At 40.9% G+C, this 14,515-nt stretch overlaps 1 long non-coding RNA gene across 1 annotated transcript in view; it reads right to left on the bottom strand.

The window, feature by feature from the left end:
* Window positions 1–1,156: 1,156 nt before the first annotated feature.
* LOC144297306 (uncharacterized) overlaps window positions 1,157–14,515 on the bottom strand; it is a 15,152-nt gene continuing 1,793 nt past the window's right edge. The window contains exons 2-3 of the long non-coding RNA XR_013364360.1: window positions 1,813–2,187; window positions 1,157–1,262 (exon numbers count right to left, since the gene is read on the bottom strand). This is a non-coding gene — a long non-coding RNA (uncharacterized LOC144297306). The remainder of the gene's footprint in view (window positions 1,263–1,812; window positions 2,188–14,515) is intronic.

The following is a 14,515-nucleotide window of genomic DNA, read 5'->3' as shown; positions in this document are numbered from 1 at the left end:
TGTGGCAATACCAAGTGGGAGGTGGCCCTACCTGTTCAACCAGGAGTTCTTCAGAGGCTCAGGTGATGGCTCTGTAGGTAGAGACTTCAAACATCCGAGAGCCTTTGCTCTCAAAGGGGTAAGAGAGAGTTTTTAGTGAGTTACCTCCATCTCCTCCTTCTTGCTTTTCCTTACTTTCCTCACCTGGCCCTGGTCTCAGGGGCTATAGCTGCCCACACAGTGGGTCCCATTATTCTTGTCTTGGCTCTTGGTGCCCCTCTAGTGTGGCTGAGACTCGGGGTTTTTATTCATCTCTGGTTCAAACTCTGGCTCTAGGGAGCAGGTGGAGGAGAGGACAACCTTGTTGTGAACTCTGTCCCCCCATTTGTTGTATATACATCTGCAGCAGGTAGAGCAAGTAGCAGCAGAAAGTCTTCCTCTTAACATCTGCCCAACCTAGGCCTGACTCGGTCTTCCTGGATCATCTGTCTCGGGGACCAGAGGTTTCTTCTGAAATGTTCGTTTCCTAGAGACTCTCTCCACAATCAGAACCACTGACCACCTGTTATGTTTTATAGGTGTAATCTTTCCTGTCCCTCCTCTTTATGTTCAGTGTCTGACACCCAAGATCTCAGCCCTGGGGGACCACTATCTCTCTCTATGATAGTTGGGCAGGTAGCTGTGTCATGCTGGGTAGAAGGTATAAGTAGGAGCCTGGAGGCCTAGAGAAGGCCTTGAACTCCTTGTGCCACCACATCCTCCACACTGCTACTCTTGCTTGCTGGTCTGCCTTCCCTTTCTCAGTCTTTATCTCTGCCTCTTTGTCTCTCTCCTCTTCCACCTCCCACTTCACACACACACACACACACACACACGCGAAATAAGAATCAGGAAGGGCCTGGATGGCTCAGTCGGGTAAGTGTCTGCCTTCAGCTCAGGTCATGATCCTGGAGTCCTGGGATTGAACTCCAGATCAGGCTCCCTACTCAGTGGGGAATCTGCTTCTCTCTGCCCCTCTCCCCTCTCCCCTCTCTTTCCACCTCTCTGTCCATTTGTGCTCTCTCTCTAATAAATAAATAAAATCTTAAAAAAAAAAAAGAAATAGGAACCAGGAATGAGGCAAGATGCCAACTACAATCATGCAGAGAAAGGGCACCAGGCAAGAGTCCAAATGGGTTTTTATTTTGTTGCTCAAGATCTCCTAGAAGGATGTTCTTTAATCCCCCTCACAGCAGCCGGCAAAGCTTCAGGATCCCAGGCGTTGCACAGGGTTTCCAACTTACCTATTCTCAAGTTAATTAGAAACAGCAAACATATCTCCGTTGGTCTAACTCAGATCTTTCCTTATGCACTAGAAAGTTGTTTCTCCCATAAGTCTCCTTTCTGCAGTGTAAATTGATTAGCTTCCTGAAAGATGCTTGATGAAAAGCTATGCCCTTGGGAAAAGCCATGCTGTCACCACCAGTTCAAGAATAGAGTGTGTCTTTCATTCTGTTACCAGATCAGAGACCTGAAAGCTCACCTGAGCCTTGTGGGCAGGTGGACACAGACACACTGGTGCTGTGTAAACACAGCACCCTGCCCACTTCAGGAGTCTCTGATTCCACTCTGCACTCTTTGGGCTGGTACACTAATCAGCAACAATTCAGAAACCTCCATTTCCCCACCCACCAGCCCCCTACCCCTGGGGCTTTATTGGGGCAGGCCAAGAATGGTGAATTTGCTCCCGGTCTTCTAGGAGCAATGGAAGATCTCATATTCCCTTCAGATTTTAATCTCCATGCTGGGGACTCCTGAAGGCACATCCCCCAAGCTCCCCCAGACTTATCACACCTCAGGGCTCCTCTGGACAGTGTGTTGATCTGGTGAGTCCCTCAGACACTGGAGTGTTCCATGGCGATGTCTGCAAGCATGGACTAAGAACAAGTTTCTGTCCATTTTATGCTCTTCTATAGCACTGTGGGTCTTGCTTCCCGGGACTCCACCCTATGGGGATCCTCTCCTCACCCAGGTTCCTGCTGAGGGCTCATGGGGAGTTCCCTCCTGGGAGAGAGTCAGAGAAGGGGATAGATGAGGAGGATGATGGTTTAATCCCTGGTGGGTGGGTATGTCTGACAGACAGACAGGAGGAGCTGGCATGCTTATTTTCACAGTGCTGGTGTCACTGCATCTCCTGCGGCACACGTTGTCACTCCCTTAAAATACATCCTACAGGAAAAGGACAGATGAGTGTTTAAATTTAGCAACAGTGGTAGGAGGAGGGGGAATAGAGGTTCTGGGATGTGGTGGAGCTGGTTCTGTCAGAAAAGGAGTAGGGGCGGTGCCTGGGTGATTCAGTTGGTTAAGCATCTGCCTTCAGCTCAGGTCATGATCTCAGGGTCCTAAGATCAGCCCCACATCATGCTCCCTGCTGAGAGAGCATGGAGCTTCTCCCTCTCTCTCTCTCTGCCTCTCCCCTCCACTTGTATTTTTTCTCTCTCTCTCCCTGTTTCTCTCTCTCCCCCTTCAAATAAATAAATAAAATCTTAAAAAAAGAAAAAAGAAGAAAGAAAGAAAGAAAGAAAGAAAGAAAGAAAGAAAGAAAGAAAGAAAGAAGGATAAGGAGTAGGAACCCTATGGGCCCTGGTGAGGATTCTAATCCACAAGGGAATCTCTGTCCTAAATATCCAGTCTCAAAGATCTGACCCCCAAATTTGAAGTTCTCACTCTACAGCCCTTTCCTACCTCCCCCATCACATGTAGTCATTTCTCCTCAAGTGTGTGCAGGTTGAGATTATGCTGTCCTTTTTCCATTGGCTGCAGTGTGGCTGGCTCTGTGGAGGAATAGGTTAACTGGACAAAGCATTTGAAAAGACCTCTGATTTTCACTTAGGCCACTGGAGGGGAAGTAGTCTTCCTTCACTCCATGGCACTACAGAGAGGGTAGGGTCCAAAAGGCATGAAGCAGAGAAAAGAGGGTAATACTACTTCCACCTAACAACTGAGCAAGGCCCCAGGGTACTAGGCCCAAGGTGGATTTGGGGTGTTCACATTACCTTATCCCCTGAAAGTTCAGCCATCCCCTCACAGACCACTGGGCTAATGACCTTCTACCTCAGGACCCTCCTGTTGAACTGCCATCTTTTTGCTTGGAGGAAGTGGTGGGGAGAAGAAGTTGAGGTGGGCTTTGCTGTCAGGCTCCTGTGTTCAAATCCCAGCAACTTGGAGTCCAGTCTTTTTTTTTTTTTTTTTTTTTTTTTAAGATTTATTGATTCATGAGAGACACAGAGAAAACAAGAAAGGGGCAGAGACATAGGCAGAAGGAGAAGCAGGCTCTTCGCAGGGAGCCTGATGTGAGACTCCATCCTGGACTGGGATCATGCCCTGAGCTGAAGGCAGATGCTCAACTGCTGAGCCACCCAGGCATCCCTGGAGTCCAGTCTTAGTCTTTAACTTCTCTAATCTTTGGTTCATCACCTAACAAGGGGGAATTGCTTACTCACAAGATTGAATGAGGCTTAAATGAGGTAACTTCTTCCGAAGGAACCAGAATCAGCATATTACAGTAGCTATCATTATCATTAATTATCAGGAGATGGGCAAAACCATTCCTAGTCCCAGGGGCAATGGGGTCTTTAGAAGCACAAAGTCTTGGCATGGTTGAACTTCCTTTCATCCAAGGCCCAGGATTCTGGGTTTGAACACATTGTTAGTTTGGAGTCTGGCACACCTGGGCTTTGTCTCACCTTGGCAACTTACAGAAGCTTATTGTGGTTCGTGGCCATAGGAGAGTGACTATTTTGATAATTGCCAGGCTATTTTAAATGGGTTATTTTTCAATAGGTGGGGGCTTAAGCAACAGGAGCTTCTAGGGTCTTAGTAGTCAAGAGCTCATAGACTTTTGAGTGTGGACTCCTGACCTTGAGCTAGATGGGCAAAGGTGACCTAGAACTGGAGTTAAAGTGAAAATAGAGATTAGTTCACCAAACAGATAGTCTTTTGATCTCACTTCAAAATGGGCAAAATTTTAACTAGGAAGTCTTTCCTGTAAGGTGTTGGTGGATGGATTAACTTTTTGTTCTGCTCTGTTTTTCAACCAGGTTTTTAGGTTGGGCCTCAAAGGAGTCAGGTTCCACTCCGGAGCATGGGTGTATGAACTTTGTGCAGGCCTAGGTAGGCTGTGCCTGGTCAGCCTCTTACTGTCATTGGGAACTGTGTCATGCGACAAGGGAAAGGGGTGTGGAGAGGCCTGGAGTTACCTCCAATCATCTAAAGGTGGCTCTGGAATTATAACCTTTATACTCCTTCAGTTAATCATACAGTCTTTGGCCATGAATTTGAATCTTGCAGACCCAGACTACCTACCAAGGGTGGCAGTTTTTTCCAATAAAGAGATCAAAAGAAGTGAAGTCCCTTTATTATGTATAGGGGATATACCATTTTTAAAAATTTTAAATTCAATTTACTAGCATAGAGTATAACACCCAGTGTTAATCACATCATGACCATTTTCTTTCTTTCTTTCTTTCTTTCTTTCTTTCTTTCTTTCTTTCTTTCTTTCTTTCTTTTTTTTTTTTTTTAAGATTTTATGTATTTATTCATGAGAGACACAGAGACATAGGCAGAGGGAAAAGCAGGCTCCCTGCAGGAAGCCCGATGTGGGACCTGATCCCAGGACCCTGGGATCATGCCCTGAGCTGAAGGCAGATGCTCAACCACTGAGCCACCCAGGTGCCCCATGACTATTTTCTTGTCAAGATAAGTAATTGAACTTACAGCAAGGCCAAAGGCTCAGGAAGGTGTTTAAAAAGGCCTGCGTCTGGAGCTTTCTGACTCCAAGAATCATGTTTGCTCAAGAAGTTGAGAAGAACTGCTTGAGAACAACAACGATCATTCCTTGGCCTTTTGGCAAAGATCAAGTTAAAAACAACAGAACAACATAGCATTTGGTTTTACTCCTGGAACAGGAGAGGCAGAAAATTGAAAGAAAAATAGAAGGCTGATTAAGCTGGAGGAAGAGGTAGATTTCATTGGAATAAAGGTTTATGGTCTTTGAAGATAAGCTAGACACAAAGGAAAGGAGCATGGGGTCTCAGAGGTCAGCCAGGCAGATACAAATGGGCTAAGATTTATGTGGATCTGATGCCCCTTAACTAGAGGGTAAGCAGAGAGGCCAGTGACAGGGCTACATAAGGACTTGATAAGTGAAGGGAAATTTGCTGAGAGCTAGGTGGGGTATAGTAGCAGTTCATGTATCCAAGATGGGAGAAGTTAGCTTTGCCCCCAAGTGTTCATGTCCTGCTCTTCAATCTGATAACTGTTTTATGGCACAAATTTTTTGACCTCGTGATCTCAGCCTTTCTGAGATAGTCAAATTGACCTTCTGAGAAGGTATAAAATTGAGTATAGAAACAGTGAAGTATCATAGTATTTTGATGTTAAGTTTAAGGTAAGTTTAAAAATCTGTATGACTAAGTTAAGCTTTGCATTTTCACCTTGGAATGTCTGTTGATTTTAGAGTTATGACTTTTAGTTGAAAATTATAAGGTAGTGCTCAAGCTTATAAACAGTATTAGAACATTTAAGAGAAATCTAACATCTGAATAAGGTAAATTAAGAAATGAAATTTACAAGAGTCACTTATGTTATAAGAAAGATTTCACATGTAAGGATTTTAACCCTACCTTGTCAGGCAATTAAAGTGAATGAAGAAAAAATTTTAAAAAATCAAATATATTAAGCATATGAATGCAGCCTAAAACAGTTATGGAAATTTTAGTAAGTTTGTGGATGGGACTAATTATTAAGGAAATTTGAATCTGTTCAAGTTGAGTTAAACTCCAATCAAAGAACAAGTGGAAGTGATTAAAATGTACCATTTGGTACATTTATAAATAGAATTTCAGGATTTGTAAGTTGAATTTAAATATTTAAGCAAAACTAGATTTTATACTTACAATTTTAATAAGTTAAATATTAAAACCCTGGTAACCAGAAATAGTCTCTTCCACACACACTAGACATTACAACTCTTCACGATGACGCAGTGTGTGTGTAGCTCCTAACAGTTGTTGGATCAGAAAGAATGATGGGGTCTAAAGAAATCTAAGATGGAGGAGACACGTCCTGGAGAAGAGCAGAGATATCACGAGAGAGCTGTCAGACAGGGCACAAGTGAAAGGTGGCTCTTCAAAGTTGCGGTAGAGCCCATGATGGAACAATTGAAAATCAGAAGATTGAAAGATTGAAGACTGGAGTATTAAAACAGCTCCACCAAAGTGTTGATTGGAAAATCTTTTCAATGGAGTTTAATGTCATAATCACTGGCATAACCTGATACGGATGAGCAAAAGGGAATGTAACTCACATACTGTACTTGCCCTTTTAAAATACTCAAAGTTTTGAATACTGAGACACATCTAGCTTTAAGAGTTTAAGGTGAGGGACTATGGACCTGAGAAAATGTGGGCCTGGATTGTGTATGCATTGTCCTAGATTTTGGGATATCTTGCTTGGGATAATCAGTTTTGAATTAGAAACTCAGGCTAAAGGATGCCTGGGTGGCTCAGTGATTGAGTGTCTGCCTTTGGTTCAAGTCCCACATTGGGCTCCCTGCATGGAGCCTGCTTCTCCCTCTGCCTATTCCAACCCCCCCCCCCCATCTCTCATGAATAAATAAATAAAATATTTTTAAAAACTCAGGCTAATGCCATCTGATGCCTCTGTCATTTTCAACACATGATTTCCAAGGTCACTTGGAAATGGTGCATGGATGGCTGCACCAAGCTGGAAAGAGTAAGAGTCAGATGGCGGCTTGTGGCGAGATTTTAGGCCAGACCTGGAAATAGTGCTGCTTATCATTCTGCTCAGGTTCTGTGAGCTCATGTTTAGTCATTGGCCACTAAAACAGCTGAGGAAGCTGGGAAATGTAGTTTGGCTGGGTGCTCATGATGACAGGGAATGAGGTTTTGTAATTAGCTTGGCAGTCTCTATGACAGTCCATCCTTCTGGTATTTTTGGCAGAATATCCACTTCATCCTTCTTCCCATATAGGGAATACACTCACCCCTTTCCCAAGGGACACACCCAAGTCCCAACCAGGCATTTCTGGGTGGTGTGTAGTATTCTCTATGTTACTCCTCATGGTCTGGTGACTTAGGAGCTAAAAGACAAGTTATCTGAACACTGCTATGACTGCACTGGTGTTCACCTTCCTTGTTCAGTCCTGCTTTCTTTGCTCTATCACACACGCTGATCCTAGAGGCACTCCCCAATAAACCTTATGCATGCAAATTTCCATATTCAAGTCAGCTTGCAAAGGAGGACAATCTGTGATAAAAGAGGTATGTGAAGTAGTCTCATAATATTTTTATTTATTTATTAGAGACACAGAAAGAGAGAGAGGCAGAGACACAGGCAGAGGGAGAAGCAGGCTCCATGCAGGGAGCCTGACGTGGGACTCGATCCCAGGTCTCCAGGATCAGGCCCTAGGCTGAAGGTGGGTGCTCAACTGCTGAGCCACCTGAGGGTCCCTTTCATAATATTTTTTTAAAATTTCCTGTTTTTATAATTATTTCTTCCTTGTTATTTCTTATTTTGTGTATTTATATTTCCCCTTCTGCCCCCTTGACTAGATTTGCTGGTAGTTTATTTATGTTCTTAACTTTTCAAGAAACCATATTTTTGATATATTTGTTTTGCTATTTACCAATTTAAAAAAATTAATAGACTTTACTTTTTAAAGGAGATTTTAGGTTTACAGAAAAAGTTTTAGGTTTCCAGAAAAATGAACAAGAAGTACAGAATTTACATATATCTTCTCATACACTCCCGCATTCCCCCTATTATTAACATCTTGCTTTAGTGTGGTTATGTTTGGTTCAGCTGATGAATCAAAACTGATATATTATTATCAACTAAAGCCCATAGTTTATGGGCAGCCCGGGTGGCTCAGCAGTTTAGTGCCGCCTTCAGCCCAGGATGTGATCCTGGAGACCCAGGATCAAGTCCCATGTTGGGCTCCCTGCATGGAGCCCACTTCTCCCTCTGCCTGTGTCTCTGCCTCTCTCTCTCTCTGTGTCTCTCATGAATAAATAAATAAAATCTTAAAAAAAATAAAGCCCATAGAGTTCACTCTTTGTGTTGTACATTTTATGGGTTTTGACAAATGCATGATGTCATGTAGTCACCATTATAGTATCATACAAAACAGTTTCACCCTGTGCTGCATCTATTCATCTCTCCCTCTTCCTTGTCCCTGCTGGAAATCACTGACCTTTTGATCTTTTTACCATCTCCATAGTTTTGTCTTTCCTAGAATGTTGCATAGTTGGAATCATAGAGATGTAGACTTTTCAGATTGACTTCTTTCATTTAAGCCTCCTTCATTTCTTTTTTATGGCTTGATAGCTTTTATTTATTTATTTATTTATTTATTTATTTATTTATTTATTTTAGAGAGAGAGAGAGAGAACACACTGGAGGGAGGGCCAGAGGCAATGGAGAGAGAGAATCCCAAGCAGGCTCCACGCTCAGCATAGAGCCCAATGCGGGACTCAATCTCATGACCCTGAGATCATGACCTGAGCTGAAATCAAGAGTCAGATGCTTAACTGACAGAGCCACCTACGTGTCCTTCATTTTTTTCTTTTTAAACTATTTTTCCTTTTTTTTTTTAAGATTTTATTTATTTATTCATGAGAAACACAGAGAGAGAGAGGCAGAGACACAGGCAAAGGAGAAGAAGGCCCCATTCAGGGAGCCCGACGTGGGACTCGATCCTGGGTCTCCAGGATCACGCCCTGGGCCGAAGGCAGGCACCAAACCGCTGAGCCACCCAGGAATCCCCTAAATTATTTTTCTTTTTAAATTTCATTTTTTCCATCACCGAACAATATTTCGTTGTATGACTGTATCATAGCTTATCCATTCACCTACTAAAAGAATCTTGTTTTTTTCCAAATTTTGGCAATTATGCATAAAGCCACTATAAACATTCATGTACAGGGTTTTGTGTGGACAAAAGTTTTTGGGTCATTTGGTTGAAATCCAAGGATTACTATTGCTGGATTGTATGGCAAAAGTATGAGTTTTATAAGGAACTTCCAAACTGAGTTCTTTCTAAATTTTGGCCACCATTTTTTTTTAAATCAAGTACATGTTTTGCGAAAATTTTCTCCTAGTCTGTGACTTTTCTTCTAATTTTCTTGAAGTAATACTTTTTAGAATCAATAAATATAGAAGAGGTCTCAGTGGAAGTCAGGTTGGGAAGATGGGTGGCATAGAATTCTCCTAAGGGCAGGAAATGTATGTGTGTGGTGGTGGAAGAGGGGTAGGTAAACTTAAATCCGGGAGGGGATTTAAAGGTAAAGTAAGTATCATGGTAAATACCTAGTACCAGTGTCAATAATAAGGAATTAAGGAATTAGCATAAGGATTTGAGCTCAATACCTACTTGCTGAATTAATTGACTGGCTTTTATACTGGACATTTGATACTACTCACTGCATAATAGTCACAGATTTTAGAGATGGAAATCTTTTAAGAGATGTAGTGAATCCTATCCTCCCTGGTTGTAAATGAGAAAATAAGGTGTCAGGCCAAAGTTAGTGTAATTCATAGATGGTAAATATAACTAACTAGTGGGAGGCTGTGATTCAAATTCCAGGTTTCATGCCTTTACCTAGTGCTTATTTCACAAAACTAAGAAGATATAACATTGCTTCAACTATCAAACATATTTTAGAAAACTCAAGCAAATTGTATTTGCCCATATTATTGCTTACTGCTATTTCTTTTTTCATGATGTTGCAGGTTTTAAAATTTTGTTGTTTCCCTTCTGCTCAAAGAACTTCCTTTAGCCATTCATTTAGGGAAAGTCTGCTGGTGACACAGTCTCTTCATTTTCCCCCATTGAGAATGTCTTGATTTCCCCTTCATTCTCGAAGGATATTTTCATGGGGTAAGTTGCAGAATAATGTTCCCCAAAAGTTGTCCATGTCATAATCCCCAGAACCTGTGATTATTTTAGGCAAAATGAAAGTAAGGTTGTAGATGAATTAAGATTGCTAGTCAGCTGAATTTAAGATTATCTGAGTGAGACCAATATAATCACAAAGGTCCTCACAAGGACCTTTAGAAGAAGGAGGCAGAAGTGAGAGAACTAGAGAACTGGCAGGGTGACAGGAATTTGGCCCAACTTTGCTGGCTGAAGATGGAGGAAGGAGGCCATGAGCCAAAGAACGTGAGTAGCCTCTAGAATCTGGAAAGACAAGGAAACAGATTTTTCCCTAGAGCGTCCAGAAGGAATATAGTTCTACTGACACCTCAGTTTTAGCCTGATGAGACCAGTTTTGGACTTCTGACCTCAAAGATTAATAATAAATCTGTGTTGTTTTAAGCTACCAAATAAGCGATGATTTGTTATAGCGACAATAGAAAACTAGAGTTAATGTATCCTAATATCACAGTATTCTGGGTCAATAGTTCTTTTCTTTGAATATTTGAAACACATTGTGCTGCTTCTTTCTGGCCTTCTTGGTTTCTGATGAGAAATCTGCTATCATTTGTTGTTTTTTCCTCTATGGGTAGGTTTCATTTTTCTCTGGCTCCTCTCAAGCTTTTTCATTTGTTTTTAGTTTTCAAAAGTTTAATTTTGATGCATGTTAGTGTGTATTTCTCTGGGTTAATTCTGTGTGGGGTTTGCTCAGCTTCTTGAATCTGTAGGATTATATCTCCTGCCAAATTTGGGGAAATTTTGACTACTTTTTCTTTAAGTTCTTTTTCAGCCCTTCCCCTCTTTCTTCTTCTGGGACTTTGATTACACAATGTTAGATCTTTTGTTATAGTTCTACAGACCTCTGAGGCTCTGTTCTTTCTTTCCTTCTTTCTTCTTCTTCTTCTGGTCTACTTTTTCCTTTGTTGTTCAGATGGGGTAATTTCTACTGTCCTATCTTCCAGTTCACTGATAGCTTTTGCCCCACCCCACCATCCTATCCATTCTCATGTTGAGTTCATCCACTGAGCTTTTTATTTTAGTTATTGTATTTTTCAGTTTTAAAATTTCCATTTGGTTCTTTGTGATAGCTTTTATTTGTTTGCTGAGGCTCTCTCTACATTTCATTTGTTTCAAGTGTCGTTGTAATTGCTTGTGTATTTATCATGTCTGCTTAAAAGTAATTCCAATATTTCTATCTTGGTGTTAAGGCATTTATTGGTTGACATTTTTAAAAAAGATTTATTTACTTTAAAGAGAGAGCATAAGTGGAAATGACAGAGGGAGAAGGAGGGAGACCCTTAAGCAGACTCCATGCTGAGCTTGACTCAGACTCCAGACTTAACCCCTTGACACCGAGATCATGACCTGAGCAAAAACCAAGAGTTGGATACTCAACTGACTGTACCACCCAGGCACCCTTAGTTGACATTTTTTTTAGTTGACATTTTCCATTCAGTTTGAGATCTTCTTGATTCTTGGTATAATGAGTGATTTTGTATTGGAACCAAGACATTTTTGCATTATGTTCTGGAATCTGAATCTTATTGAAGACTTCTATTTTATCTGACTTTTTTTTTGGACACCACTCCTACAGAGAAAGAAAGTACAGCATATCATGACTGCCATGTGGAAGTAGAGGACCAGGTTTTCCATTTGGTCTCTACTGACCCATGAGAGGCTAAGGCCTCTCTTAAATGATGGACTGGGTAGGGGTATTAGTTCCCACTCCCCACGTGGTCTCCACTGACACTGCAGGGGGATGGGGGAGAGCCTCATTACTGGCCTGTGGGAATGTGCTCCTTATCTGGCCTTCTTTGACCATCCCATAGTAGGCATTGGGAAATCTTGTTACAGCCTCATGAGGGTGGAGGTCTCAGCTTCCCCTCTTGGCCTTTGCTGGTTTGAGTGTGAATGGAGCCACAATTTTTTATTTAGTGTTTTGCTGGAGCAGAGTGGTTGTCTAGAAGATTCTTTCCAGGCTACCTCTTTCCTAGTCTTTTGGCCAGAAAGAGCAGGGCTTTTACAGGGCTTTTACTGGAGCTTTTGTGTGTGTATGTGTGTGTGTGTGTGTGTGTGTGTGTGTGTTGGTATTTCTAGGTTGCTGACCTTTCTAGCAAAAAAGAAAACTGTAAAACTCACTACCATTTTGTTTCTTGGGTATTGATGTCCGTACATAGTCTGCTTTCTTTTTTCCACCTTTTGGAATCTCCTTATGTTTATTTTGCATACAATGTACAGGGTTTTTAGTTGTCCTTGGTAGAAGAAATAGAGAAAAGTACATCTACTCAATTTCTCTGAGAGCAGAAGTCTTCCTGAAAATAAACATACTGTGTATCTATGTAAGCTATGGATATTTGGGGGACAATTCCTGAAGAAGGAGCAAAACTCATTTGGGGAAAGACTCTCAGGTCAAAAACCTCGACCTTGTTTTTTCTTTCTTCTTTCCATTCTTTGAGGGAGGGAGGATCAAAAGGTCCCAATTGGGTTTTGGCAAGGGTGACATATTCTGAAACTTCTCTGGACTTCTAAAGAAAATCTGATAAAATTCTGCTATAAGCTGGGGTAAGAGGAAATATGTACTATAGTCCTTGTTGCTATCTGGGGAATTCCCTGCTGTATGTTCAGGAAATGGAATTAGGTACTTTGCACCTAAAGCTAAGTTGGTAGTACTGGATACACCTAGGTATATCTAGACCTCACTATTCTGAACACTTAAAGCAAATTAAGATTTTTGTTCAGGTATATTTAGATGCACCCAGCTTTGGGATTTGCTGTGCCTCACTACACATATAGCTTTCTTCCTCTGCTGAGTTATCTCTCAGTTATCTCTTCCTCTGCCAGTTATGGTACTGAGGCTGAAAGGATGGATAAATCATACCCAACAAGCCCTGCCAAACGTATAAGGATAAATACTGTAACTTGATTTGCAATTTCCAGAGCATGGACAGTTCCACAACTCTACATCTTATGTCATTAAAAAGCTAAAGGATCCAACTAAATGAGGTGGTTCCCCATTTCCAACTACTTCCCCAACAAAAAGAAATATAGACTTCAACCCTTCTACAATAATTTGTTTGCTCAGTGAAGTTGAGAAAAGAAATTACACCTGAGCCAACAAAAATTAGGCAAAATTGTAACCTGTGAGTCAGGTATCATAATAGTTGAAGGAAACGGCCTTAGGGACTACGATACAGCAGACATAACTCATCTCTAAAATTGGGCTGAGAATGTTCGCTTGTTATTCAGATAGCACTGTCTTGGGAATATGTAGCTTCTAAGTCTTGTGCCTTGGTCTCCAATCTATGACTTTTAAGGACCTTTACTGTGGTTCCAAATTTAGCCTAGGAATCTTGACCTACCTGAGCCAGTAAATTTACTTTCCAGAGGTATAAGTGACTTTATGAATTAAAATATTTGATGTTTAAGAGAATCCAATGTATTAGCCTTCAATTTGGGAAGTAAAATTTTAGACTTGAGAGTTTAAGAGGACTAAGGGAATTTGATAAGTATTTATAAGTTTGATTTATTAGATGTACAGGGTTTAATAAATTTAGAAAGGTTTGGCCTGATGGGGTTGTTTGCCCTGTCAAGGCTTTCAAAATACTTAAAATACATGTATATTAAATGCCACATAGTTAAAAATATTTAAAGAAATTTAATTTTTATTTGTAAAGAGGGGAAGTCTAGCATAATGTTTAAGAGCATGGACTCTGGAACCAGATTATGTAGGTCAAGGGTCAGCAAACTATGGCCTGCTGCCTGTTTCTGTAGTCTGCAAGCTAAGGATGATTTTGACATTTTTAAGTGGTTAAAGAAAAGGTCGAAAGAATTCTTTTAAGATGTGTGAAAATTATATAAAATTCATATCTCAGTGTCCATAAAAATATTAATGGAACATGACCATGCTTGTTCATTTGTGTATTATCTTTGGCAGCTTTCATGCCACAAGAACGTTGCTGAGTGGTTGTGACAGAGACTGTGTGACCTGAAAAGATAATATTTACTGTTTGGCTCTTTACAGATAAAGTTTGATGACCCTGGCATAGGTTCCAATCACAGCTTTGTTATTTATTAGAATGAGTTTGGGCCAGTCATTTAACCTCTCTGTGTCTCGGGTTTCTCTTCTGCAAAACGGGGAGAATTATAGCTGCTATAATGAAGTTATTGGAGGATGAAATAAATTGATATTTGAAAAATTCTTAGAACAATGCCCGGAACACAGTAAATGTAGTCTATATCTAAAAATTGGAGGACTTTAACCTGTTAAACTTGAGTTAATCAAACATTAAAGAATAATTAGAATTAAACATTAAAATGTGAGGTGAAATTTTCGTTTTATTATTTTTATGAACAGAATAAGAATTTAAAGTTGAACCTAGTACTTTTAAGTCTAGAACTTCAATAAATTGAGTGTTAAACACCCAAATAGCTTTATTAGTTCTTCCTTAGCCCCTGAATCCCTCTTGGGCCAGGTTCTGTGCAGAATTCTATGGCCTGGGAGACAAAGCTCTCTGGGACTTATGAACACGGCTTCTCTAAGACTGAGAGGCAGTGTTGCAT

This window comes from Canis aureus, chromosome 25 (assembly GCF_053574225.1).
Source record: "Canis aureus isolate CA01 chromosome 25, VMU_Caureus_v.1.0, whole genome shotgun sequence".
Taxonomy (NCBI): domain Eukaryota; kingdom Metazoa; phylum Chordata; class Mammalia; order Carnivora; family Canidae; genus Canis; species Canis aureus.
The sequence above is the reverse complement of the archived record's forward strand: the minus strand, read 5'-3'. Positions and strand labels throughout refer to the sequence as shown.